The 26330-nt window shown below is 46.8% G+C and overlaps 1 long non-coding RNA gene across 2 annotated transcripts; it reads left to right on the top strand.

Annotated features, from left to right (window-relative positions):
- Positions 1-162: 162 nt before the first annotated feature.
- LOC123598492 lies at positions 163-24693 on the top strand. 2 transcript variants are annotated; one of them, XR_006712647.1, is made up of 6 exons: positions 163-412; positions 6009-6138; positions 19497-19620; positions 20145-20360; positions 24167-24210; positions 24308-24693. It is a non-coding gene; the product is annotated as an uncharacterized LOC123598492 (long non-coding RNA). The 2 variants fall into 2 exon arrangements; XR_006712648.1 differs by having other exon boundaries at positions 24164-24210.
- Positions 24694-26330: the final 1637 nt, after the last annotated feature.

Below are 26330 nucleotides of genomic sequence, written 5' to 3'. Positions count from 1 at the left end.
CCGTCGGTGGCTCATGTAAGAGCAAATATTGTGATTTGTGTTTACACTGATTGCAGCTGAGTAAGAGGCCCTTGCTTGGCCTCTGCTGAAAATTTCCAGGCTGATTGAATTTTGTAATACTAGCTGGTCACATTGCATCAACAAGTCAGGACAATCTCGGGACAGAAATACAAGCGATTTCCTTTAATAAGAAAGTACAGCAATGGCCCAGTTTCTTCCCAGCTCTCGGTGCACATTACCGAGATGGCACCAGGAGGCAAGCTGCACTATCACTGAGGCGTTGCTCTGAGGGGAAGAAGAGAGGGAACTTGAAGAATCAGCCAATTTGCAGAGAAAGAGCAGGACGAGACCCGTCTCCTGGACCAGAATAGTAAGTGGAAAGAAGAGGAATACTCAAAGCTGAGTTCAAAAGGTCAGATTCAAAGCACCCTCAAGTGTTCACGGCCGTCATTCCTAAGATACTGTCTCAGTTCCAGAGGTCATCTAGCCTTGCTTTAAATAAGCCGTATGATGACTCTGTCATCAGAGTGCAAAGGAAAGGTCACATGGGCTTTGAGGCAAACAGGACTGGGTTTGAATCAAACTCCCCCATCTAATTGCTGAGCAACTTGGGCAAGTTTGTCGTTCATTTGTTCATTCCCTCACTCAGCAGAAATGTCTCGAGCGCCTGCTGGGTCCCAGATGTTGTGCCTGGCACTAAGAATCCATGGTGAGCAAGACATTGTTTTTGTCTTTCAGGAGTTTATAGTCTAGTGGGGGACAGTGCTATGCTGTGCTAAGGTTAAAAGCAGAGTGAGCGGGAGCATGTAGGAAAGAGGTCAGAGAATCAGAGAACTAGTGGGCGTCAGCCAATGATGTGAGGGTGGGGTAAATAGGGGACCCACATTTGTGGGGAAGAGGCTTCCAGACAGAGGGAACAGCTTCCAAAGGTTTGGAGCAGGAAATAACAAGCAGACTCCTGGAATTAAAACTGTCAAGTGTAGGGGCGCCTGGGTGGCTCAATCGGTTAAGCATCCAACTTTGGCTCAGGTCATGATCTCACCGTTCATGAGTTTGAGCCCCCCATCGGGCTCTGTGCTGACAGCTCAGAGCCTGGAGCCTGTTTCTGATTCTGTGCCTCCCTCTCTCTCTCTCTGCCCCTTCCCTGCTTGCACTCTCTCTGTCTCTTAAAAATAAACAAACATTTAAAAAAATTAAAAAAAAATGAAAAAATGAAAAAACTCGTCAAGTGTAGCTGTGTGCCAGGACAGGAGTGACAGGGTGATACTGAGGAAGTAGCAGGAGGCAGATCTTGAAGGGACATCCAAGGCAGATTCAAGACAAGCCAGGAACTGTAGAACTTCAAGGTAGGCATCAGGATCAGATGGCTGAGAAAGCCCCCTGACTGTGGTGCAGAATGGATTCGAGGGGGTGATGGGTCAGGAAGTGGTTGTCATGTGCTTTCGAGCCATGCTATGGCTGGGGCTGGTGAGTCACGGGTGGTGCTGAGAGCTCTTTCACAGCTGAATGACTGGATTTGGTGATTATCAGGTATGGTAGGTAAAGGGAGGAGGGACCCCAGGGTGATTCCCATTCACCAGAGATAGGCACTGTCACAGGGGGTGGCACAGGGGAAGATGGGGAATTTGCGCTGAGTTTCAGGCTGAAGACTTTCCGTGGGCAATTGTGTGAATGTGCTGGGGACTTGGAAGGGTGACAGGACCGACACATGGAGGATTGTTGAAAGCACATGAGCAGAGGTGATCTCCAGGAAGAGCACTTTACTCAGTGAAGAGAAAAAGTGCCTTCATCAGGGGCACCTGGTGGCTCAGTCGGTTGAGCGTCCGACTTCGGGTTCAGGTCATGATCTCGCGGTTTGTGAGTTCGAGCCCCGTGTCGGGCTCTGTGCTGACAGCTCAGATCACAGCCTGGATGGAGACTGCTTTGGATTCTGTGTCTCTGTCTCTCTCTGCCCCTCCCCTACTTGTGCTCTGTCTCTCCCTCTCTCAAAAATAAACATTAAAAAAAAAAAGTGACCTCATCGGTGAGATGGCTAAGGTCTGAGATGCAAGAAATAAGCAAGATATCACATGTAGCGTGTCTAGGAGGGTGCCTGGGACAAGGTACGGTGGCCGTTGATGGCAGGCCCCTGTCTTCATCTCCCTGCGGTGCTGTGGGGCAGACTTGTCCCACATCAGTGCCGTTTTCACACTCTTACCTGCTCTCATCCTTCTTAACTGCCTCTCTCTTTGATTTAATACGAGCTATGAAAACCCAAGCCTGCCCTCCCCGCCCCCCCATCTATGTCCCAGAAAATGAAAATGGGCCGCTTAATACGCAAGCCCCGACCTACATCTTACAGTGTTCAGACTGTTCCCAGCCAAGCAGGATTTGAGTCAGAGACTGAGACTTGTGCCACTCAGGACGGATCTTAAAGCCATGGTTTGCTTCATGATACATAGGAGAGAAATCTGGTCAGGAAACTCCAGAAAATCATTTCTCGGCCATCTGTCTTCCCCTGACTGGCAGCCAGAGACCGCTCACCAAGTCGTGTATGGGAGCTCGGCAGCTCAGTTGGAAAGGAACCCGAGCCAAGGTGCCAGGGTGCGTGTGCTGTGGCTTGGGTGATGGCAGCCGGCTGACAGTCTACCCCCGGGTTCAGCAGGACCAGATTATCCAAGGACAGGAGAGCTAGCTGCCTGAGCCTTCCCAGATAGTTCGTTATCGGAATGAACTTTCCATCTGATGGAATGTTGGTCGTGCTGTACTGACAGCCAAGCCCTGACTCCGCTGGTTCTTCCTTTTCAGCTTAGTCCTGCTTTGAAAGGAAATGTGAACCAAACAGACTCTTCCCCAGTGCTGGAGGAGCCCCAGAGAGATGACCCCCCCCTCCCGCCTTGCCCAGTTGCCCCCAGGGCCTCAAAGCAGGAGTTAACTACTCTTCCCGGGAGTCTATTGAAAGTGAGCGGACTCCATGGAAAGCTTGAATCAATGAACTGTGCTTTCAAGTGAGTAAAAGGAAAGAAAAGAACAGACAGGTGGTGCTCTCCAGGAGAGGCAAAATGTTTGTGTTTATAAGAAAAAAGCCTTCCTGACTTCTTCCTTACCACTCTCCCCACCACACCATCCAGGCTGCATCACTGCAGGTTCTATTCTTGGCATAGCACAAGCCTTCGATTTAGAACAACATGGAGAAAGGCAGGCGTCCTCCATTTATCCAACCAGACCATTTGTCATTATGTGCATCAAGGGGCAATTTTGGCTGAGGCAGAACCCAGCTATTGGGTTGTCATCCCTCTCCATCTATTTGTGTCCATTCATATTCATGGGGCTCGTATTTTGTAATTGGAGGAGGAAGAGAGCAGGGGTTTCATGAATCTGTCTTCCACCTGCCCCTCTTGGCCTGGGTTTGATCTCTAGAGGGATAAGAATCTGAAACTGACGGAATTATTTTCATGGAAGATTCTGCTCGATTCTGGGCACAAGCTGGGATGCGCAGGACCCAGGTGACAAAGTGTGGTCTGGGAGTGGGAAGAGGCTCCCCCCTCTGCCCAGATCACATTGCCATGCTGAGGACTGGTGGCCTTGGAAGGCTTCTTCCAGGGGGTGAGTGACAGCTGGCAGAGGAGATCACATAGGGCAGTCCTGAGTGATTGCTGCAGTTGGAAGCCTGGCCTGTCATCTCCTTGAGGCTCTCCTGAAGGGGTTCCTAGAATTTACAGGGGGCCTCCGGAAAGGGGCTAGATTGTGCATGGGCAAGAAAGGGATTGCTCAGGATCACTGCATTTGGGGTACAGACATAAATATGACCCTGTGTTATAGTCCTAAACCTGGAGACTGTGGGTCACTGGGGAGCATTTGTGAAGGCAGAACATCAAGGTTACTCTTTCTGGCCACTTCTCTGGCTCCAACTGAACTCAGCCCTGACTGTCCAGGACCTCCTCTGGAAGAGCAGGTGGTATTTCCCCCAGCCACTCAGAGGAGGGATTCTTAGCCAAGGAGAGGATCCAGAACCCCCGCTCCCTCTAGGGGAGGTCTGAGGATGTGGGGTGAGCAGCAGAGAGGCTGGTGCTAGGAGTGGTATCAGTCTGGAGCAGATGGAAAAGAGGAGGGAAGTATACAATGGTCTCAGGTGGTTACGTTGAACCACACTGTCGGCCCTGACGGAATGCTATTTGCTTTACAGCGGGGCTAATTGACAAGGACAAATGTGTGAGCTTCCGAGGAGAACTCAGCAGAGCCAGAAATTCTACCTCTAGAAAGTGTTTCTTTTATTCCAGAATTTCAATCCTGTGGGAGTCAATACAACAGGTCTAGCTTAGGGACCAAAACATTCTAAGAAGAAGAAAAAAACAAAACAAAACAAAACACAAGACCTAAGATCAACAAGACCAAACCCAAGACCAAGATACCCTGAGGCCCCTTTAATAGTAATTCCCTGTATGTGGTCCAGATGCCAAGCTGTATGATGAGAAGTTCTTGGGGTACTGGTTAACAATGAAATTCCTTGGTCCCACCCAAGCCCCACCTCCCTTGGGGAGGGCCTGGTAATCTACTTTTATGACAAGAACCCAGAAAATTGCTATGTACACTAAAATTTAACAAAACCTTGTTTATACCTCGGGGTGCCTGGTGGCTCAGCCGGTTGAGCATCTGACTTGGGCTCAGGTCATGATCTCAAGGCTCGTGGGCTCCAGCCCCGCGTCGGGCTCTGCGCTGACAGCTCGGAGCCTGGAACCTGCTTTGGATTCTGTGTCTCCCTTTCTCTCTTCCCCTCTGCCGCTCAAACTGTCTTTTTTTCTGTCTCTCAAAAATAAAAATAAACATTAAAAAAAAATTTTTTTAAATGTTTATTTCTGAGACAGAGACAGAGCATGAGTGGGGGAGGGGCAGAGAGAGAGGGAGACACAGAATCCGAAGCAGGCTCCAGGCTCTGAGCTGTCAGCACAGAGCCCAACGCGGAACTCGAACCCACGAACCGTGAGATCATGACCTGAGCTGAAGTCGGTCGCTCAACCGACTGAGCCACCCAGGCGCCCCCAAAAAAATTTTTTAAAGAAAACTCTGTCTATATCTATGCTATTCAATACAGTAGCCACTAACTGCTTGTGACTATTTATGTTAATTAAAATGAAATAAAATGTAAAAATTCACTTTCTCAATTATGCTAGCCATATTTCAAGTGCCCAATGGTCTCATGTGGCTAGTGGCTACTGTATTGGACAGTGCAGAGCATTTCCACCATCATGGAGAATTCTATTGGACAGAGCTGGCTGTAAGGAACCTTGTAAATGTGATGTAGAAGATTACAAATATTTTTGTACTGATAGGTGAACTTTAATCAATTTTTCTACAGAAACATTTGCTCCTAAAGAGTGAGCTCTGCATTGGTTGGCATTGATCTGTGAGGTCCATGGCTGTCTCTGTGGGTCACGTCTTTCCTGCCTTTTGGTTGGGCCATACGGAGCCTCTACAGGAATTAGGGGAGTAGAGCCAAATACGGCGGCCTGATACACCTCTAGATAGGTATGCTCTCGTGACCACCTCTCAGTGGGGCAGTGGAGTCTTTGTGCAAAGCAGAAGTCTCTCAGTGCTCTGGGCTGATGCAAACCTGGGCCGGTGGACCTCAGCCCCCACTAGCCTCCTCTGCCAGACACGTCTGCACAGTGCATAACATATAAAACCTTACGCAGTGGCCCTGAGTGGGGAGTAGATCTAGCTGAGGTTGCAGATGCCTTTGTCCAGAAAAGACAAAGCTTTAGCGTCCTATTTTTCTATATGAAACTTATTGCCAAATTGGTTTCCATACAACACCCAGTGCTCATCCCAACAGGTGCCCTCCGCAATGTTTAGGGTCCTATTTTAAAGCACTTGCTAAGGCTGGGCCCCATGCTGGTTCAGGGGACCCAAGAGCCCCTGACAGGAGGTCGGTGCCTTCAAGTTGTTCACAGTTGGGCTGGGAAGGGGCGCTAAAGAGAACATCCAATGCAGTGTGGGAAGTGCAGTGGTGAGGGATGACTTTCCTACAGGGAAGTTAATCTGCGGGAAGGGCAGGGACGTCTTCCTGGATGCTTGAGACCATACGGAAGGAAGACCAGGAGGCAGCCAAGTGACCGGGGCTGAGAAAGGCAGTGTGACAGAGGGGCAGCAGGACTGAAGGTAAGGGGAGACGCGGCATGGTGTTTGGGGAGCCACACGTCTAAGCTGGGGCTGCGGGAGCTGAGGGTCCCAGTCAAAGAATTGGAGATGAGGGAGAGAGTCAGGCAGAGGCTGGGGCTGGAGCCACACAGCTGGGGCTCCATCCTGCTTCCAACGGGGAGGCATGGGAAGGCCTTCAGCTGCTCTGATTGCCGCTTTAAATAGATTGCTTTGAAAAACATATCAAAAGTAATAATATATTTGTAGATTGCATTTTATCTAATTGCATTTGAGCCTCACAACACTCCCTGGAGAAGCAAGTTAGGCATTATTTTCCATTTCGTAGTGGAAAGCGAGGCTCAAAGAGGTGGCATCATTTTCCCAAGGGTCACATGACCCCAGTCAAAAATTTAGAAAAAAATTAAAGATTGTTTTAATATTAAGATTTCCTAATTATGAAAGTAGTATGCATTCATGAGAAAAATTGGGAAACTATATAAAACTATAGAGAAAATAAAATTCACCCATAGATCCACATTCAACTGTTACCATTTTATTGTGTTGACTTTCAGTCACAACCACACACACAATACTATTTATACCACAGATATAAACTTTATAATTACATATAATATGTGTAGATATTGTACATTCTATATGTATTACATATATATTTTCATGTATTAGGATTTTGTATCCTGCTTTTTTTTACTTTACAGTTTATCATAAGCAATTTTACATGTTTTTAGATAGTTTTAGAAGATTTTTAATGGCCGCATGTACTGATAATTAATTTCTTGCTCTTAGAGATTTTTAAATTGCTTCTGATGTTTTCTGCTCGTAAAATATCGTTTAAGGAATCTTACCATTACCTTTGGATAAATGTCTTAAAAAATTACTGTGTCAAGAAGTATGACCCCTACTAAAGCTTTTTAAAATTTTTTTTAAATATTTATTTTTGAGAGAGAGAAAAAAAGTATGAGTGGGGCAGGGGCAGAGAGAGAGAGGGGGACAGAGGATCTGAAGCAGGCTCCACGCTAACAGCACAGAACCCGATGTGGGGCTTGAACTCACAAACCAAGAGATCATGACCTGAGCTGAACTTGGACGCTTAACTGACTGAGCCACATGGGCGCCCATAAAGCTCTTGATACTTTTTGCCAAACCGTCCTTCAGGAAGGTTATGCCAATTTGCTCTCCTGCCAGCTGGGTGTGACGGTGTTCTCTTTACTGAAGCGTTGCCACACTGAAGCCTCTGTGACATAACTCAGCTCAGGGTAGGGACTTGCATTGTCATTGCGGTGATGCAATGAGGACCCCGGACACATTGCCTTTTCCTTCGGGCATTCAATGACAAGTTAGACTTGCTGCTCAACAAGTTCCCAAAGCCAGGATTCCTTACCCCGTGGTGTTTCATGACGAGGGTTTTAAAGCTTTGGATAAACATAGGAAACAGAGATTTGTGTACAGAGCTAGAGGAAAGCTCTTTTAACCAATAAATCCTGTGAAATGAAATCCATCCATCTGATCCTCAATCCCACTTAAAGGGGTTTTAATAGACTTGAGGGTGTGTTTGATCACTGCATCTTACTGTGAATGAAGGAAAAAGCGTTTCCCAGGGAGAAGGAAAAAACCTCGTACTCAAGGGGCGCCTGGGTGGCTCAGTTGGGTAAGCATCTGACTTCGACTCAGGTCGTGATCTCACCGTTCTTGAGTTCAAGCCCTGTGTGGGGCTCTGTGCTGACAGCTCAGAGCCTGGAGCCTGCTTCTGATTCTGTGTCTCCCCCCTCTCTCTGCCCCTCCCCCACTCGCGCTCTGTCTCCCTCCCTCTGTCTCAAAAATAAATAAACATTGAAAAAAAACCCAAAAACCTCATACTCCAACGTGGAGAAGACACTCTCAGGCCTCTTGAGGCATGCTGTGGGCGGGGTCCGATTTGCTCCAAAGCAAATAGAGTGTGGGTCAATGAAATGCCAGTTGTGCAGCTCTTTTTCCTGGCTCTAGTTCATGGGTGGAAATGCAAACCAGAAAGAGAACAACTGTCCCTCCAGAGTTGATGGGAGTACAAGCAGAGTGAGTCTTAGAGAGGTCCTGAGATGCTTAGAGTTGCAAGGAGCTGAGAGGTGGCCCCACTAGAAGGTGGCAGAGGTAACTGTAGGCACAGCCTGGGCCACCTCAAGGATGTTGGAGGATGGAAAGGAGGTAGTTGGATCTCAAGGGGAGTGTAGAGTCAAGACCCTAGGCCTTCTTCTCTGTCTCCCAGTGGCCACTTCATTTTCTTTGTTCTCCCTCTCTGTTTCTTTCCACCCATCTCTGGTTAATCACCTGTCATGTGGCCACAAAGCAGCCATCTTGGCCCCTAAGTCAGTGTGAGCTTTCAGCTCTGGGACTCTCCATCAACCTGACAATACTCTCCATGTCTCTCAAATCGGATTCCTGAAGAGAGATGTCTTGGCCCAGCACATCTACAGGTGGTCTCAGTCTCTAGGTCAAGTGACCACCCCTATCCCCTCAGTCACAGGCAGTCATTAAGAGGACAGATGAGTCACCAGGCATAGCATAGAGGGCTGCAGGTTGTGGGCAGAGTGCTGTGGTCAACTACAGAATGTTTGAAGTGTGAAAAGAAGTTCAGTTTTTCTCTCTTTTTTTAAAATGTTTATTTATTTATTTTGAGAGAGAGAGACAGAACATGAGAAGAACATGAGACAGAACACGAGAAGGGAGGGGCAGAGACAGACAGAGAGGGAGAGAGAGAATCCCAAGCAGGCTCCGCGCTGTCAGCGCAGATCCCAGGGTGGCGCTCCATCCCATGAACCATGAGATCATGACCTGAGCCAAATCCAGAGCCAAACGCTCAACCTACTGAGCCACCCAGGCACCCCCAGTTTTTCTCTTCTAAGACAGGCTCACAATATCCATGAGACCAAACCAGAGGAAAGGTCAGAAAGGAAGAGACTGGGGACAAGGCTTGTCTGGGCACAGAGGGAAGGTACACAGGAGCCAAAAGAGCTTTGGCCTTGGAGTCAGAGGACCTGGGTTCAAATCCTGGCTGGTGTGCCTGGGAGCGAGGTCTGCCTGGGGCCAGGGACTCTACATGTTGCATTCCAGCTCTTCACCCCAGATCCTGCTGTCGTGCCTGAGAAGAAAATTATACTGTATACATGAAAGTGATTTTCAAATTGCAAATCATAACCTTTACAGTAGAAGTTAATGGCTCTTAGTGGCTGTGATCTTTCTGGGCTCTCTGGAAAAGCAGAGTAAGACAGGTATGACTGGTTCTAGAGCAAAGGAGAACTCAAAATTCACAATCACATGACCCTGTGACTCTTTTAAAAATCATTGAAGACCCCAAAGAGTTATTTGGGTGGGGGTCCAAAGCACTATGTTCCAAGTTAAAGCTAAGGATTAAAAAAAAGCACTTGACAATCCATTGTGAGAAAACACTAAACGTTAACATAAATTCATATTGTTATTTTAAAATAGTGATATTTTTCAAAACCAAAAAAATCAAGTGAGAAGATTGGCACTGTTTCACATTTTTGCAATGTCTTTAAAATTTTTTTAATGTTTATTTATTTTGGGGAGAGAGAGAGAGTGGGGGAGGGGATGAGAAAGAGGGAGACACAGAATCCGAAGCAGGTTCCAGGTTCTGAGCTGTCAGCACAGAGCCCAACGTGGGGCTCGAACTCATGAACCGCAAGATCATGACCTGAGCTGAAGTTGAACGCTTAACGGACTGAGCCACCCAGGCACCCCATCTTTGCAATATCTTTAATATCTGGCCTGCCACAATCTGTTGGGATATGCGGTTTTGACTGAGGTATATGAGGAAAATCTGTCCTCCGTGCATGTATAGTTGGAAATGAGGGAATTATCTTAATAGCCTTTTCAGATCATTATGGATGTTCTTTGATATCATCCTCCCTCAATAAGCAGTAGTTGAAGTTGCAATGTGGAATCTGAAATCACATCAACGAATTTTTCATTCTTTGTTCTGTTGCCACCCATTGGCCTCTCTTGCACTCTGAGTACATCTTTTACCAGTGCAGGATTTTGTTAAAGCGTGCATCGGTCATTTGGAAAATATCGTTTCAGCGAGTTCTGCAGAGCTTCTAAATGTTGACATATTTCCTTACATGGTATTAAAAAATCCCATTCATTAATTTTACCACCAGTCTCATCAGAAAAGTCTTAGGATATTGGGAAGCTGTCAAGCTTACAGTGGTAGATGCAGAGTGTTCCAAAAATTGAAAATTTTTGTTTAAAAGCTCAAATTCTATCGCTGGCAACAAATACTGTCAGTCGGTTTCTTTGACGTGACAGGCTCACTTTGTTCATTTTAGAAAATTTCTGCCAGATCCCCGGTCTGAATAACCACATTTTGTCTGTCAGTGATTCTTTTAAGCAAAAACGGTGTTCCGTTTTCTTAAAAAGGCTAGTGCAGCTCCCAGCGCAGACCTATCACATAGTGCCTTTCGTCAGCCACTGTGCCTCAGCATCCAAACTGCTTAATGTGTACTTCCCGACCTGTCACACAGAACATTAAAGCACATATACTCAAGGGTTAAGAGTAATACAATTAATAATAAAATTAATAATGTTTACCACCTCATCGAGAACATTCTTTTTTTAAAAAAATGTTTATTTTTGATAGAGAGAGAAAGACAGAGCGCAGGTCAGGGAGGGACAGAGAGAGAGAGGGAGACACAGAATCAGAAGCAGGCCCCAGTCTCTGAGCTGTCAGCACAGAGCCCGACGCGGGGCTCAAACCCACGGACCTGAGATCGTGACCTGAGCCAATGTCGGATGATGAACCGACTGAGCCAGCCAGGTACCCTGCATTTCTTTATTTTCTAAATGAAACTAACCCTGGCTTGAGGAAGTCTGCTGTGCTTTCTTCTGGGATTCCTTCCTCCTCTCTCGGGTCAGGCACAGACAAAAGGCGAGGGCCTTGGTTCCTTGGGGCTGATGCTGACCAGCTCCTTGCCCAGGCCTTCTGGGTCCCTGCAGATGCTGGTGTCTCCGAAGGCGGCTCCACCACCCAGAGCCCTGCTCTGCGGTGGGATCCTCCACAGAGCCTCCGGGCTCTGGAACGTGGTGGCCTGCCTGTCCTCACAGACCCTCGTGCCAAGATTCTGCCTCCTCAAGGTGCGTTGGCTCAGGTCCCTTCACCCTGCAGCCTGCAACCCTCCTTCTCTTTAGGAAGATCCTACATTTCTCCGCTGGATCAGGCCTCCCCCTTGTCAATCCCTGAAGTCCCAAGCCTTCAAAATTCTCTTCTCTAGCATTCTGGTATAATTCACCGAATAGACCTAATAAGCCAAAGGTCCATGGCCCCCAGACTCTGCATGAGTTTGACTGCAAATGTTTTTTTTTTTTTTTTTTTTTGAATTTGGATTAATTGCCCATATTTAAAAATCAAGATCTTCACAGACAACTGTGATATCTGTCTTCTCTAGAAGCATTAGAGGGTCTGGAAACCTTAGGCCTGCATTGTTACATGGTGGCAGTGGCTAAAGGTGAGAAAAATGTTGCCCGAGACCTACCGTTCCCTGTCACTTCACAGCAGCCTTCTCTGCTCATTCACTTACTCGCCTGACGTCATTGAAGCCTTGAGCTTGTCATCTTTGTCCAGCCCTTTGAAGAACACAGGCTTTTTCGAGGTTTATCTTCTCCCACCTGGCAAACCACACACAAAGTAGTTTTTTAATTGCCCTGTTATGGCCAAGAAGACAGAGATAAGCCAGCCCCGACAACTTTTTACAAAAGGATCGCTATGTTGCCTTAAGCCCGGTTTAAAACTGGGGGTTTCTCAGGGCGCCTGGATGGCTCAGTCCGTTGAGTGTCTGATTCTTGGTTTCTGCTCAGGTCATGATCTCACGGTTGGTGAGCTCGAGCCCTGCACTGGGCTCTGCGCTGACAGCGAGGACCCTGCTTGGGATTCTTTCACGCCCTTTCTCTCTGCTCCTCCCCCACTCGCGCTGTCTCTGTCTCTCTCAAAATAAATAAACTTAAAAAGAAATAAGCGGGGCTTCTCCCCAGCCATGCTGCCGGTGTTCCCCACGGGCATGTGTTGGTGTAGACGCCAGTCGTTCCTGGACCCCGTGCAGACCAAGAAGGTACCTGGACCTCCGCAACCACCATTTCCACCTCCCCTGAATGAAGTGGATGAAATGAGGGTGACATCAACCCACGTCACAGGGGCTGCTGGGCAGAAGCATTTGCACAGGGAAACTGAAGTCCAATAAGGCCTAAAACAGCGTCAGCCAGCAGCTTCTCTCACCTTCATTTCAACCTACCGACCTCTTGCAATGACCCTGGGAGAGAGAAGACTGAATAAGAGGGACCCGTGGGAACTTTGATGCTGACTTTTAAAACAGTGCATGTTTAGGTGTTTCAGGCTGGTGAGCCATCAGGTGACGGGGGAAGGGGACAGGAGTGTACAGGGCATGCAGGTTGGATTTTTCATTTCCTGGTTCCTTCTGAAGAAATATATTGACGGAGGGTTGGGGGGGGGGGGCACCTGGGTGGCTCAGTCGGTTAAGCATCCGACACTTAATTTGGGCTCAGGTCAAGATCTCACCGTTCATGAGACTGAACCCCGTGTTGGGCTCTGCTCCGATAGCACAGAGCCTGCTTGGGATTTTCTGTCTCCCTCTCTCTCTCTCTCTCTCTCTGCTTCTCCCCTGCCTATGTGCATTCTTTCTCTTTCTCTCTCCCTCTCAAAATAAATAAATAAACTTAAATTAAAAAAAAAAAGAAACATATTGATAACCAGGGACAGAACTTTCCAAGTTGTGCATAGTGTTGACACTTCAATATCGCAAACCAAATGGGAATAAAATCTTTGAAACCCAAACAACAAGGTGAAGCTTCTCCAACTGAAGTTTGTAGAGGACTTGGAGTATTCCCTACTAAAGGGCTCTTGGGACCCCTTCACACAATCCCTGGGGTCCTACAGAGCACTGTTGAACAGCTACAGATCTAACTTATGCAAAGCTCATAAGAGGAAACACGGGAAGTTCTTGACTGAGTCCAGCCAAACATGAGGGTGTTAGGTAGTTGACAATGTGCTGTTGAGGAAGACCATAGCTTGATGAATGTAGGACATGGGTTGGAAATAATCGCTGACTTACCAGCTGGGTGTCCAGGGTAGATCACCCCATCCCTGGCTGAGCATGTCATATTTTGAGCCTCCTCAACACCAGCCGTCATTCACAGTGTAAGTGGTTCTGATTATTCAGATGAGACTGGGGAAGCCATTTTGGCCAGCTCCTCTCTGTTTGGGTACTATGTTCATCGTCATGTGAAATCACGGGGCTTTTGTGGCCACTGGCTCCTGCCACAGGCTGCTCCTGGGTCAGGGCCAGAGATCAGGCCCGAGGGAGGCTAGGAGATGAGGCAGTTTAGGGAAACTGGAGGCGGGAGGATGCGGGGAGTAGTTCAGACTCGGCCTCACTGTTGCTTTTCTCTCTTCTTTTGTATAAAAAGATCAATCTCATGTCTAATTCATTTGAAAATTCCCCACTTCTCTGTGTGTGTTTTTGGTAAAAATAGAAGTCTCTGAGGATTGCGGGCTCCTGCTGAATTTTATGAGCAACTTTCAAAGCTTGCTAACCAAGTTCTTCTGATCTTTCCTTGAGTGAATTAAGCACCAGTGGGAGGCTTGCTTTCCGGGTGACTGGTTTGAGTAAAAGGGTTCCAGGGTTGGGGGTAGAAGACTTTTAAGGTCATTTGATCAATTTGCAGACCCTGGAAAACACAACAGAGTGGACAGGTTGGCAGGAAGTTGGCCCCGTCACCCCTGTGCCCACCCTTCCCTGCCCCTCCCTCCCTCTCTCCTCCCTTCTCCTTTCTCCCTCTGTCTCCTCTTTCCCGCCTCCCTCCCACTTTCTTCCCCCTTCCCACCTTCATCCTTCTTCCTCTCCTTCTTTTCTTCCCTTCCTCTCTCCTTCCTCACTGTCCCTTGTTGGGACAGTGTCCCAACCATCACTCTCTCTGCAGCAGACTCCCAGCTCACCTCCCGGCTTGGAGCCTTGCCCTTGTCCAAGCCAGGGAGTGCTTTCCAAAGGCCAAATGTGATCGTATTTCCTCCCAGCTTTAAACCTTTAGTGCTTCTCTGGTTCAAAAATTTCTTCAGTATTAGAAGTCAGGATACACGTTACCTTTGAGGAGGAAAGTGGGATTGGTGGTGGAGAAGGCAGGTTTCTGGAGGGTTGGCAATGCTTGATTTCTTACCTTGTGTGGTCATTACACCATAGTCCTATTGTGATAATTTATTGAGCTCTGCCATGACAATGTGTGAACTTTTCTTTACACATGTTATACTACCATAAATTTTTTAAAAAAACTAGTTCAGTGTTTAATATCACCTTCCTGTGCTTTCCAAGGTGGGGGTGAAGAATGGCTTTGAATACCAGGGAAGGGGACTATGGGGATTGCTGCAGGGAAGGGGGAGTCACTGAATCTTGTGGCAGCTTTGAAGCTGGAGTATCAAAATAATGAGCTAATTTCAGTGGCTGCTGGTGTGACAGATTTGTAGACTGTCTGATGAATGGTGCTATGGACCTGCAGTGTTCTGAGATGAGGATGATTCAAAGAAGCCTCTAGAATCCTTTACAAAAGGTTATGGTTTGGGAGAGGAGAGCAGGGAGAATTAGTCCTGGCCCAGTTCCCTTCCAAGAAAGGATTTGTTTCGGATGAAGGTTGATGAGGCACCGGCTTGGTGTTGCTCTTAGCAGGGCCGTGAGGTTTCTCCATAGGAAAGCTTTCCTGAAGTGATCAGGGCTCCAACGGGATAGAAAACCACAGGGCCTGGGAGGGATGCCAGGTCTTCCTCAGAGGCAGGCTGTAAAACTGTTCCTGAGAGGTGACCCTAACGGGTGGGCCAAGAAAGGGTTCCCGGAGGAAGCCTAAGGGTGCTGAGACACCCCCTGATGGTCCCATGGAGTTGAGGGAATAGGGGCAGCTATAGGTCTCAGAGTAATGGAAGAATGAATGTGTGGTGAGTGATGGGGAACAGGCAGAGAGGCTCCCTTGCCTCTCAACCGGGTCACCAACTTGCTGACCTTTTGCAGTCATTGGACTTTTTGTTCACTGCATTAAAAACAACAACAACACCGCTCTTCATAAACGGTGTCTGTCTCCACTTAGCACTTTGCACACGCCATTGATGTTTACCTTCTCACACCTTGACCTCCCTGTTGGCCATGGCCATGATGGCAGCCCTGGCCCTTTATAACATCGTAGTCATCTCCAGCACCGCATCTGACACCTTGCAGGTGCTCGGTGAGCATTCGTAGAGCAGTCGGAGGTGTGCAGATCTTCAGAGGGGGAGTTTGCTTCCATTCTGCAACCTCCCTGAGGAGTGGGACTTACGATCTCCCAGAAAACTGAGGCTCAGAGAAGATCATTCAGAGCATATGGCTTATAAGTGGCGGGACTGTGATTCACACTCTGTGTTAGGAAAGCCCTTGCCCTGAATCTCTATGCAGTGCTCACCCCATCGACTCCACCCTAGTGTTCCCCATCAGCAATCCTACAGGTTGCTAGGACTGCTACAAATACCCCGTGAATACCCTAAGTTATTCAGGATGACTTAGCCCTCCCGTCAATGAATGGATCCCAAATATCCCAAAGATCAGGTTTCCTAGCCAAATGGACAAGTCCTCCTGAGAGCTGGCCCCTGGCTTCGCCTCTGGTTCCATCTCCAGCCACATGGTGTCCTGCATTAATCATACCGAAATACCCATAGTTGTGTGCCTATGTCATTCCCCTTTGATGGGTTTCTCTTTCTGGAATAATATTTCGCCATCTCTACTGGGCTGGGTAAATATAAATATATTATAAATTATAAATATAATTATAATTATAACTAAGATGCTCTTGACTACAGACAGCACAAAACCCACCCCTAAATGGTATAAGCAACGAGAGGACTTAGCATCTCACGTGGTAAGAGATCCTGTGGGAGGGGAGGCCGCTGGTGCAGAGTGTCAGGTCTCTGTCCCTCTCTCCGCTCTGCCCCTCTTTGCATTGACTTCAGCCTCAGGCTGGTGACAAGATGGCTGGGGTGGTTCCAGGGCTCACATCCAGACACATCAACATCGTGCACAAGGAAACATGGATGGCTTCTTCCTGTGTCTGCCTTCCCGGGCACCCCCGCACATCCCCTGCGTGGCTCCTGGCCAGGCCTGATCGCAGACCTTCCCTGAGTCAAGGAGAACAGCATTAAAACCCATCAGGATATACCCCTGGAGCTGGGGATTGAGTGGATCATGCTGGGGAGGGAGGGCACCCAAAAGAGTAGACTCTGTCTGCAAGGAAGGTCTCAGGATTGAAGTGGCTCTAAAAGGTATCCAGCCTAACCTTTCTAGGGATGCCTCCTCCAGCTGGCATTTTAGCCTCCTCACACCGCCAGTTCTTTCTTCACCAGCCCCTTCCCCACTGCCAATGTCCTTGGCCTGGCCCTTTGCTCTTTGGCACAGTGCCCCTCTTTTGTGGCCCCACCTGGCCACATCCACCTGCTGTGCTTCCCACATGCCTTGTTAGCTCACTGGACTCTATGTGCCGCCTACCCGCAACCCTGTGCCTTCTTCCTGGTCAGTGCACGCTTCTCATGGAGGGGGCTCAGCCAGATTAACCCTGCCCACCCATGTCACTGTCCTCCCACAACCCTCTAGACTTGGGGATCCTCTCCATGGATTTACCTGCTGATGCTTTGCTTGAAAACCTTCTCAGTTCCGAAGTCATTTCTCATGCATTTCACAGGCATGTTTTTTGTTCCTTGATAAGAATGATGTCTTCTAATTCTTTGGCAACACCAGAAACAATGAACCTCATGCATGCACACACACACACACACACACACACACACACTCACACGCTCACACACGCCCTCTTCCTACTTGAAAGCCACACTGGGAAGGGAAGCAGCCAATCAGTGCCGCTAACTAAGTAGCCAGCGTGCCCTCAGCCTGGCGTCTCGCCCTTGCCCTCGCCCCTCTGTTTGCAGAGATGGCAGCTGCCTCTGTATGTCTGGAAGGTTGCAAAAGGCGCAGCTCCAGCAGCTAGGGCCAGAAAACCCTAGGACCAATTTGCTTTTTTGGGCTAGAGTGTTAGTCTTGGGGAATAACTGAAGCTCTATGGTGAACAAGCTGCCTGAGCCACTACTAGGGGGTGATCGCAGGAAACCGGAACCCGTGGAGCACCTGCGATGTGCTCTGTACCTGTTCCTCTTTCAGCCAGCACTGCTTCTCTGCCAGTCTGTCTCTGCGTCCGTCTGTCTGGAGGGTTCCACATACTCTGCTAAGCTCAAATAGCATCCGGTGGTAAAGTCCCCAGGAAGAGTTTCTTCTCTTTTTTTTCTGTTGTTGTTATACTTTGTTGCAAACCCTTTTGCTTGGCCTCAGCTCAGCCCATGAGAGAGTGCATTGCCCACCTGCTTGCCTCTCTACTGGGGGATGAGCTCCTGAAGGCCAGGAATCATAATTTTTTTAGATCTTTGGGTCCTCTGAGGACAGATCCATGCCTGCCAGGTAATAATAAATAAATTCTTGTGGAATTAAATTAAATTAAATTAATTGTTGCTGAGGGCAATAGAAATCAAGATTCAGAAGGAGTGAATGAACCCAGAACTTAAATACAGAGACTCTCAAATATGTATTTCTCCCCTTTATTATGGTGCATGGAAAGAGAAAGGAGAAAAAGGGAAGGAAATAGAAGAAGTGAAGATTGACCCTCTCTAGATGAGCTTCTTTTATTTTTTAAAAAATGTTTATCTATTTATTTTGAGAGAAAGTGTATGTGCGTGGTGAAGGGGCAGAAAGAGGAGAAAATCCCAAGCAGGCTCTGTGCTGTCAGCATGGAGCCCGGTGTGGGGTTCCATCATATGAACCACAAGATCATGACCTGAGCCCACATCAAGACTTGAGGCTTAACCGACTGAGCCACGCAGGCGCCCCTCCCTCTCTAAATGAGCTTCTTAAGAGCAAGAACTATTCTATATCCTGTGGCCCTTCTCAGTGCCTAGAATATGGGAAATGATCCATAAATACTTGTTGAGTAAATACATGGGATATGGGTCAGGTTGTGCTTTGGGGCTGGATTCTGAGCACTGATTGAAGTAGGGCACGAGGACCTTGGAATCTAAGATGGGATAGGGCAGCCCTTTATGAGGGACAAGCAGTTTGGCCTCTGTTGCCAAGACCTGTGGTTGATCAACTAGCTTCTCTGTCTTCAGCCTCCCCCAACCCCTACTCCCTACCCTCAGCTCCAGCACCTGCAAGGTCACATTTCAGACTCTAAACTGAGGCCTTTGAGACCAAACCTGTCCCTCATGTTCGCCAGACCCCCTGGAAAAAGGGTAAGTGGAGGCCCAGGGGCCATATGTCCAAACATAATCAAGTTATAAACCAAGCGAAGCACCTGTTCAATAAAATATATTCTAGCCTCCCATTTGGACAAATATATCTTCAAAACAACAACAAAAAAGGTGTATAAAGCTATAGCTTTTATATGATGGAAATTTAGCCAAATATCAAAGATGACTGGCTTAAATTATAATTAAAATCTAGGCATTCTGTTGATGAACCAGTGATAACAGGGTGAATTATAAAACAAAAGCACATCTAATTCATAAATGACTATGCATTTATGCCATGATTTTAGTGTTTATGTTTTTGTTTCAGGAAAATCACTAGTTGTGTTATTATACAACCAAGATATTCACATCATGTGTTCTATTGATGGTAATGATCTGGATTAAAAAAACAAAATGATTAACAATCATGTCTTTAAAAAAGGGATCATATTCAAAGGATTCAAAGTCTTAGCATATTTTATCGTAAAGTGTAGCTCAAACTAAATGGAAACTATATGAACATAAAATTTTCATGTGCATTTCAGAAAAGTAATATTTCTTTTACTATGATAAAATTAAGGGTAAAATACAAATTTAATGAATATAAAAATGGTTCATCAAAGTTATTTTAATCAAGCTAAATAAAACTATTCCTACAATTGTAGTGTGTAATAGCCACACATTACCAGTGTAAAAAACCAGTATCATCCCTTATGCACATTGTGTCTAGACCACTGGTTCTCACCGGGGGGTGGTTTTGTCCCCCAGAAGCGTTTGGAGATGTCTGGAGACATCTGTGGTTGATACAGCTTGCTATGGTATCCAGCCAGGAGGGGGCTGGGATGCTGCTAAATATTCTACAATGCACACAAAAAAGACTTCACCACTCTAAGATGTCAGTAGTGCTGAGGTTGAGAAACCCTGGTAACGCGCGCGCACACACACACACACACACACACACAGAAGAGACTCATGAACTGTTGGATACTGCCAAATGTTCTTTCACTGCTATGTGCAGTTGTTGTGGATACTACGCTAATTATGGGTAACTCCAGAATCACGAATTGGAACATGAAGAGAAGCAAGAAAATGGACAGGCGACACAGACTGCATTCTGCAAGAATCTGTGGCCCTCTTGCTATGTGAGAGGAAGAATTTGACGTTTTGATTAATTGTCTTTTCTTTTACCTAAGCGCTTCTGCCTATCAGTTACCCTCCCCCCCGCCACCCCCCCCCCTTAGCTAATGCACATTCTGAAATAATGTCCATCTCCAACGTCAGAAACAACACAGCCCACAGATCTTGACGTTCGGACGCAGTCACCTTTTGTTTCAAGGTCGTAAGACAAGAGATGTGGAGAAGGGCTGTCCTGGGGCCTGAATGGTGTCATTCCAAGAGTGGGTGTTTAAGGTTACGGATCATGCTGTACCAGAGTCAGGCAGCAGATCCCGAGTGACAGAGGTGCCCATGTTTTCCTTCATAAATGTAGTTTCTGTGTGTTTGTGACATGGTGATGGGGGTGGGGGGGAGCTCTGAAGCCTGAGGCCCAGGGCAGGGGCTAGGAGCTGCCATGTCCCATTATCAACCTCGGGCTCGGAGCAGGAGCCGGGAGGAGCTGAGAGGCTGTTAACATCAGATCATCTGCAGTTTTCCAACTCTTTTGCAGAACAGCATGCTGTTTAGCTGCCAAAATATTAGGACTGAAAGCAGCTGGCAAAAATGTTCATGGAGGAAGTGAGCCTGCTCGGAGAGGCCAAAGGAAAATTCTCCTCGACTGTGACCCCAGAAGGACCCCCGGGCCTCAGGACCTCTTTTGGAAGCCTCTGCTCAGTCAGCTTGGGGCTCCCTCAGACCCCAGGGCCCCGGGGGCTCCTTTGAAGAGGTATGTTCTGAGACCAGTGTTTATTGCTGGTCCTTTCTGGGGCAGTGGGACTGAGGAGACCCTTGTCATTGCTCAAAGAAATTCTCAGCCTCATACTGAACTTATTCTCAGCTTATGTTTAGTGAAACTGGAAAACAAAAAGAAGTAGACAGAAAAAGCTACCTCCATATATAACTCAGCTAATACTTCTAAAGAGACAGGCCCAATGGGGAACAAATGACAGCCACCTGTGCAAGTGAGTATTGAGAAGACAGAGGGGACCCATGGCTTTACTGAGACTCATCCCTGCACCCGTTTACAAGTCTCTTTCCAAACGGCTATCACTTGGTCCTCACTGCGACCTCAGGACAGGTAGCCAGGCAGGTTTCTTTTCATTTTACAGGATACTGACTTTGAAAGACAGAGTCACTCACTCACTCAGGAAGGCACATCCAGGAGGCAGCAGAACCAAGAGTAAGACTTGGTCTTTTGGCTCTAAAATAGTGCTCTTTCCAGTGACATCAGTGTTTCAGTCTGTGGACCCTAGAAGTTTCCATTTTTATAAGGGGTTTGTGAATCCAAATGTATAGTAGTTTCCACCTGTAGCCTCAGCTGATAGATTTATAACCACCGTCATGTGAAGAGGGTCTAGACTCTATTGACACTGATACAGAGCTCTTATGGAAGAGTCTGGCAACCGACACATTACCCCCTGCTGTATCAAGTCTCCTGGCAGAGAGGTGACATTCTTTATCACTAGTGACACTGGGCACAAAAATTCCTACAAGTGGACAGAGCTAGGATTGAGACATAAATCTTGGCTTTATGTTTTGTGGTATGCAATGGACTCGTGATTCAGATAGAGAACACTGCCCAGAGGACGTGGGAGGTGCTCAAAAATTTTATCAACTGACCAAGTGACTAAATTGGAGACGAGGAGACGTCAAATGCCAAAGGGAAAAGCAGCCTCCGGGTGGCAAGTAGGGTGGGGAAATCAGCAAGGGAATCCCCTCACCCATGAGGGAAAAGGAATGGAAACAAACGGCAAAAGCAGTTAGCAGATTGTTAAAAACTGGGAAGCTTTTGGAATAATGACATAACCGTGCAGTCTCATTAGACGTTCTAATGGGAACAGAAAAGAAATACTCGCCGCCAATTTCCTTTCTGTTCCTGTAATCAGTAGTACATTTTTAAAGTATCTAGTAGGGTGTTAAGTCCTTTTCAATCACTATGAGTTCATCCATTCATCAACAAATGTTCACTGCGTGGCTATTAATATGCCAGGCACTGATCTGGTGTTGGGGATACAACAGTAAACAAAACAGACAAGAGATTACCCTCATGGAGCTCACATTCTAGACAATGAAGAAATGAAAACTTAAACTACAATAGTATATCAGGTGGTGACAAGGGCTATAGAGATGATGGCAGGGGAGAGATCTAGAAATTGGCAATTTTAAATACGATGATCAGGGACAGCCTCATTGAGAAAGTGATGCTTGAACCAAAGCCTGAGGTTATGAGGGAGCAAATCAAGCAGATATCTGAGGGAGGAACATGCCTGGTGTTCAGGAGCAACAAGGAAGCCATTGCAGGGGAACAGAGTGAGATAGAGAAGCAGGACGAGACTGGAGTCTGGGTTACACAGGACCGTACAGGCTATTGAAGGGTTAGGAGCTCTTACCCTGAGTAACATGGGAAGAGGTGATGTGATCTGACCTGCATTTTAGCAGGTTTCTCTGGCTACTGTGCTGAGAATAAAAGTAGGGAATCAAGGATGGGATTAAGGACATCAGTTAGAAGGTTCTGGAAAAAGTCAAGAAGAGAGATGATGGTCGTCTGGACCAAGGTGGTAGCAGTGGAGGTGGTGACAAGTGACTGGACTCTGGATGTTTTATGAAGGTGGGAAAGGCAAGATTTACTAATAAATTAGATGCAGAGTGGGAGGGAAAGATTATCAAGGGTGATGCCAGGGTTTTGAACCTGAACAATGACAAGAATACAGTTGCCATTTAACTAACGCGAGGAAAGCAGTGGAGGGAGCATGGGTCTGGAGGAGAAAATCAGAAGTTTGGTTTTGATTGTGTTGAGTTTGAGATATATTTGTGTGTGTGTGTGTGTGTGTGTGTGTGTGTGTGTGTATCTCAAAGGAGAGGTTCATATTTGAAATATGAATTTGGAAGCCATATCACGAAAAGAGTACTGAGAACATTTACCAAGAGAGTATTGGAGAGGAAAAGTGTCAGAGAACTGAAGCCTGGAGATTTGAGCAGGTTGTAATCAACCAAAGCCTGGGAATGGGTGGCCAGTGAAGTAGGAGGAAACCAGGGAAGTGTAGACCACCAGGAATCAAGCGAAGAAACTGTTTCAAGAAGCGTTGCTATCTCACCTGGGGCAAAGGCTGGGAGACATTAGGCAAGATGAGCATTGAGAATTAATTGCCCATTAAACTTAGTAACATGGAAGTCAACACTGAACTGGACAAGAACAGTTTCTGTGAGGCAAATGACAGCTTGACTATTGAGGGTTAAGAGAAAACAGGAGGAAATGTAACCGGTGAATATAGACAACTCTTTTTAGGAGCTGGATGCCAAAGAGGGTGGAGAAAGGAGAGTGTGTGGCTTGAGGGGGCCGTCAGTCAAGAGAGGCTTCTTTTTGTTTTTTGTTAATTTTTCTGGTTTTGTTGTATTTATTGGGGTGGGGGAGGGTGAGAGAGAGAGAGAAAAAAGAGAGAGAGAATCCCAAGCAGAGATTCAGTGCAGAGCCGAATGTAGGACTCCAACTCATGAACCCTAAGATCATGACTTGAGCTGAAATCAACAGTTGGATGCTTAACCTACAGAGCCACCCAGGTGCCCCCCCCCCCCCCAGGAAGCCAGGTCATGGGCTGAAGGGCAGGAGGGAGGAGTGGTGCTGGAGGTATTTGAAGAAACCTTCCTCCCAAGTCTGTCGTGGGGATTACCTGGCCCATAGGAGAGGCTCATAAACTGAAAGGAATTCCTGTGTCTTTGTGATTGTTGTTCAGAGCAATTTTTTTTTTGAACATTACATATATTGTTTTTATTATTGTAGTAATATTTCATGTTCGATATAGAAAATTATGGAAAAGGCAGAAAAGTATAAAGAAAAAAGTAATGATAATTATTCTCCAAAGAAAATAGCTATTAACAGTTGGACGTGTATCCTTCCAGCCCCTTCTTCTATGAATATACATTATGGATATCCTGTTTTGTATGTTGCTTTCTTTGCTTCACATTGTATTTCACTGTTTTCTCATGTCCTTTGGTAATGCCCCCAAGTATGATTTTTTTTTAATTTTTTAATGTTTATTCATTTTTCGACAGAGACAGACACGAGTGGGGGAGGGGCAGAGAGAGAGGGAGACGCAGAATCTGAAGCAGGCTCCAGGCTCTGAACTGACAGCACAGAGCCCGACGCGGGGCTCGAACTCATGGACCGTGAGGTCATGACCTGAGCCGAAGTCGGATGCTTAACCGATTGAGCCACCCAGGTGCCCCCAAATATGATTTTTAATGGCTATGAATTCCATAAATGGCCGTAAGCATTCCATCAGGTGGCTGTTCTACCATTTACCTTGAAATTTCCCTATTTTGGACGTTAAAGTTAATACCAGTGTTTCACATGTGTAATTAATGCTGTAACGGACATCCTCACAGAGAAATCTTTATGCTCTGGTGAATTCTTTACACTAACCTCTTCGAAATGGAATTAGTAAGTCAAAGGGTAGGAACAGTTTAAAAACTCTTGATAGATATTGCCAAGCAGCCTTCCAGAAAGGTTACACTAATTTTCATCTCTTCCAGCAGCATAGGAGAATGCCCCGACACGATCCTTTTAAAAACCTTTGCAGGTCAGTATTGATTTATTGGTTTAATTTGTACTTTCTTGATGACTTGTGAAGTCCAACTTCTTTTCATTTATTTACTTCATCTGCACTTCTTTGGAAGGCCTCTGTACAGGGGAGTTTGGCTTGAGGAAAAGCTTCCCAGCGGAAATACTGTTGAAGCTGCCGAGAGTTATCTGGGCTGATCCCTTTCCATGATGCTTCTCTGGACGACAGGGACCCTCAGCTCCAGGAAGCTAGCGTGCAGCCCTGACCCAGCCAGCTATCATTGCTCTGTCCCGCTTCTCGGGGAAGGCCCCTCCAGCCCCTTCCTGCCCCTAGATGGCACCTCCACAAAGAGCGAATTTCCTCCCATCCGTGACCTGGCAAACAGGAGCCATCACAGGAGTGAAGATACATCAACAGAGGGCTGCAGGCACTTGTTTCATCTCCCTGTTGGTGCAGTGCCTGAGACTTGACTTGTTTTAAAATTAAATATTTTAAAACATTTTTTTAATTTTTTTTTTAATGTTTATTTATTTTTGAGACAGAGAGAGACAGAGCATGAACGGGGGAGGGGCAGAGAGAGAGGGAGACACAGAATCGGAAGCAGGCTCCAGGCTCTGAGTCATCAGCCCAGAGCCCGACGCGGGGCTCGAACTCACGGACCGCGAGATCGTGACCTGAGCTGAAGTCGGACGCTTAACCGACTGAGCCACCCAGGCGCCCCAATATTTTAAAACATTTAGTTTTAAAATATTTAATTTTAAAACAAACCAAAGGAAACTGAAACCGCCGCATTGTTAGCATTGGTTTTTAAAAAGTTCTCCCGGGCCGCCTGGGTGGCTGAGTTGGTTGAGCGTCCAACTCTAAATTTTGGCTCGGGTCATGATCCCAGAGTTGTGGGATCAAGCCCCGTATCAGACTCTGTGCTGAGCATGGAGTCTGCTTAAAAGTCTCTCTCCCGGGGCGCCTGGGTGGCTCAGTCAGTTGAGCATCCGACTCTTGATTTCGGCTCAGGTCATGATCTCATGGTTTGTGGGTTCAAGCCCCACATGGGGTTATTTGCTGTCAATACAAAGCCTGCTTGGGATTCTCTGTCCCCCTGTCTCTCTGCCCCTACCTCTGCTCCTGCTGTCCCTCTCTCAAAATAAATCAATAAACATTAAAAAAAAAAAAAAAAAGATTCTCTCTCTTTCTCCTTTTGCCCCTCTTCCCCACTCGTGCTCTGTCTCTAAAAAAAAAAAAAAAAAAAAAAAAAAATTAGTGAGTGAGTTATTTGTGAGGCAGTAACCTTAGTCCAGAGCAAGCCTTGGACTGAGACCTTCTCCCTGCCTGCTCATTACTATGGCTCATGGGACTTGCAATCTGGAATAAATCGAGTCTAAGGCAGATGGTCAGGCCAAGACAAAAGAACCTTGAAGCATCTATCCTTCTAATTTCCCTCCACTTTCCTCATTTAAAGATTAAGAATTTTTTTTTTTTTAAACAAAGTCTCCGTGGTATGGAGGAGCTACAACCATACAGCTCTCCTAATTAGAAAGAGCAAATCTAATCAACTTTGATGATCAGCTTTGCGGATTATGTGGGATAAAATTTTCATGCCACAGCAGTTCCTCATTTCTGTCCCCCCCCCCCCCCGCCCCCTTCAGAGTCATTGCCTCTTCCACTCAGAGTATTCTCAGAGACCAGGGGCTATTTTTAATACTTGCCATGGAAAAACATCATTCAGAAGCAAATCTGCTATAAACTATCCCAGTTAGGTGGTCCGGAGCCAAATCTCAATGACTTCCTGCATAGTCAGGGCTACCACCCCTGTCCTTTCCATCAGTTTGGATGATTGCAAGTTATTCCCTTCTGACTAGAGGTGAACATTTCTACTGAGAATTTCCCAACTTGCAGTAGAGGTACTAGATCATAGTGGTTGAGACCTTGGGCTCCGGGTTCAAGCACAAGACTATTTGAATCCCAACTACACTGGACCTAGACCCTGAGCCTCAGTTCACAAGTCTCAAGGATAATGCAGGATTTACTTCTTGGGGTGGGTGGGGAGGATTGCGTGAGCTGTTGGTTGCACCGTGCCTGACACTTAGCCTGGTGCATTTCTTTCCCAAGTACACGCTATTATTATGAACGTACTCTGAGTT

Source organism: Leopardus geoffroyi, chromosome C1 (genome assembly GCF_018350155.1).
Source record: "Leopardus geoffroyi isolate Oge1 chromosome C1, O.geoffroyi_Oge1_pat1.0, whole genome shotgun sequence".
Classification (NCBI taxonomy): Eukaryota; Metazoa; Chordata; class Mammalia; order Carnivora; family Felidae; genus Leopardus; species Leopardus geoffroyi.
This window is presented reverse-complemented; position numbering and strand designations above follow the sequence as displayed.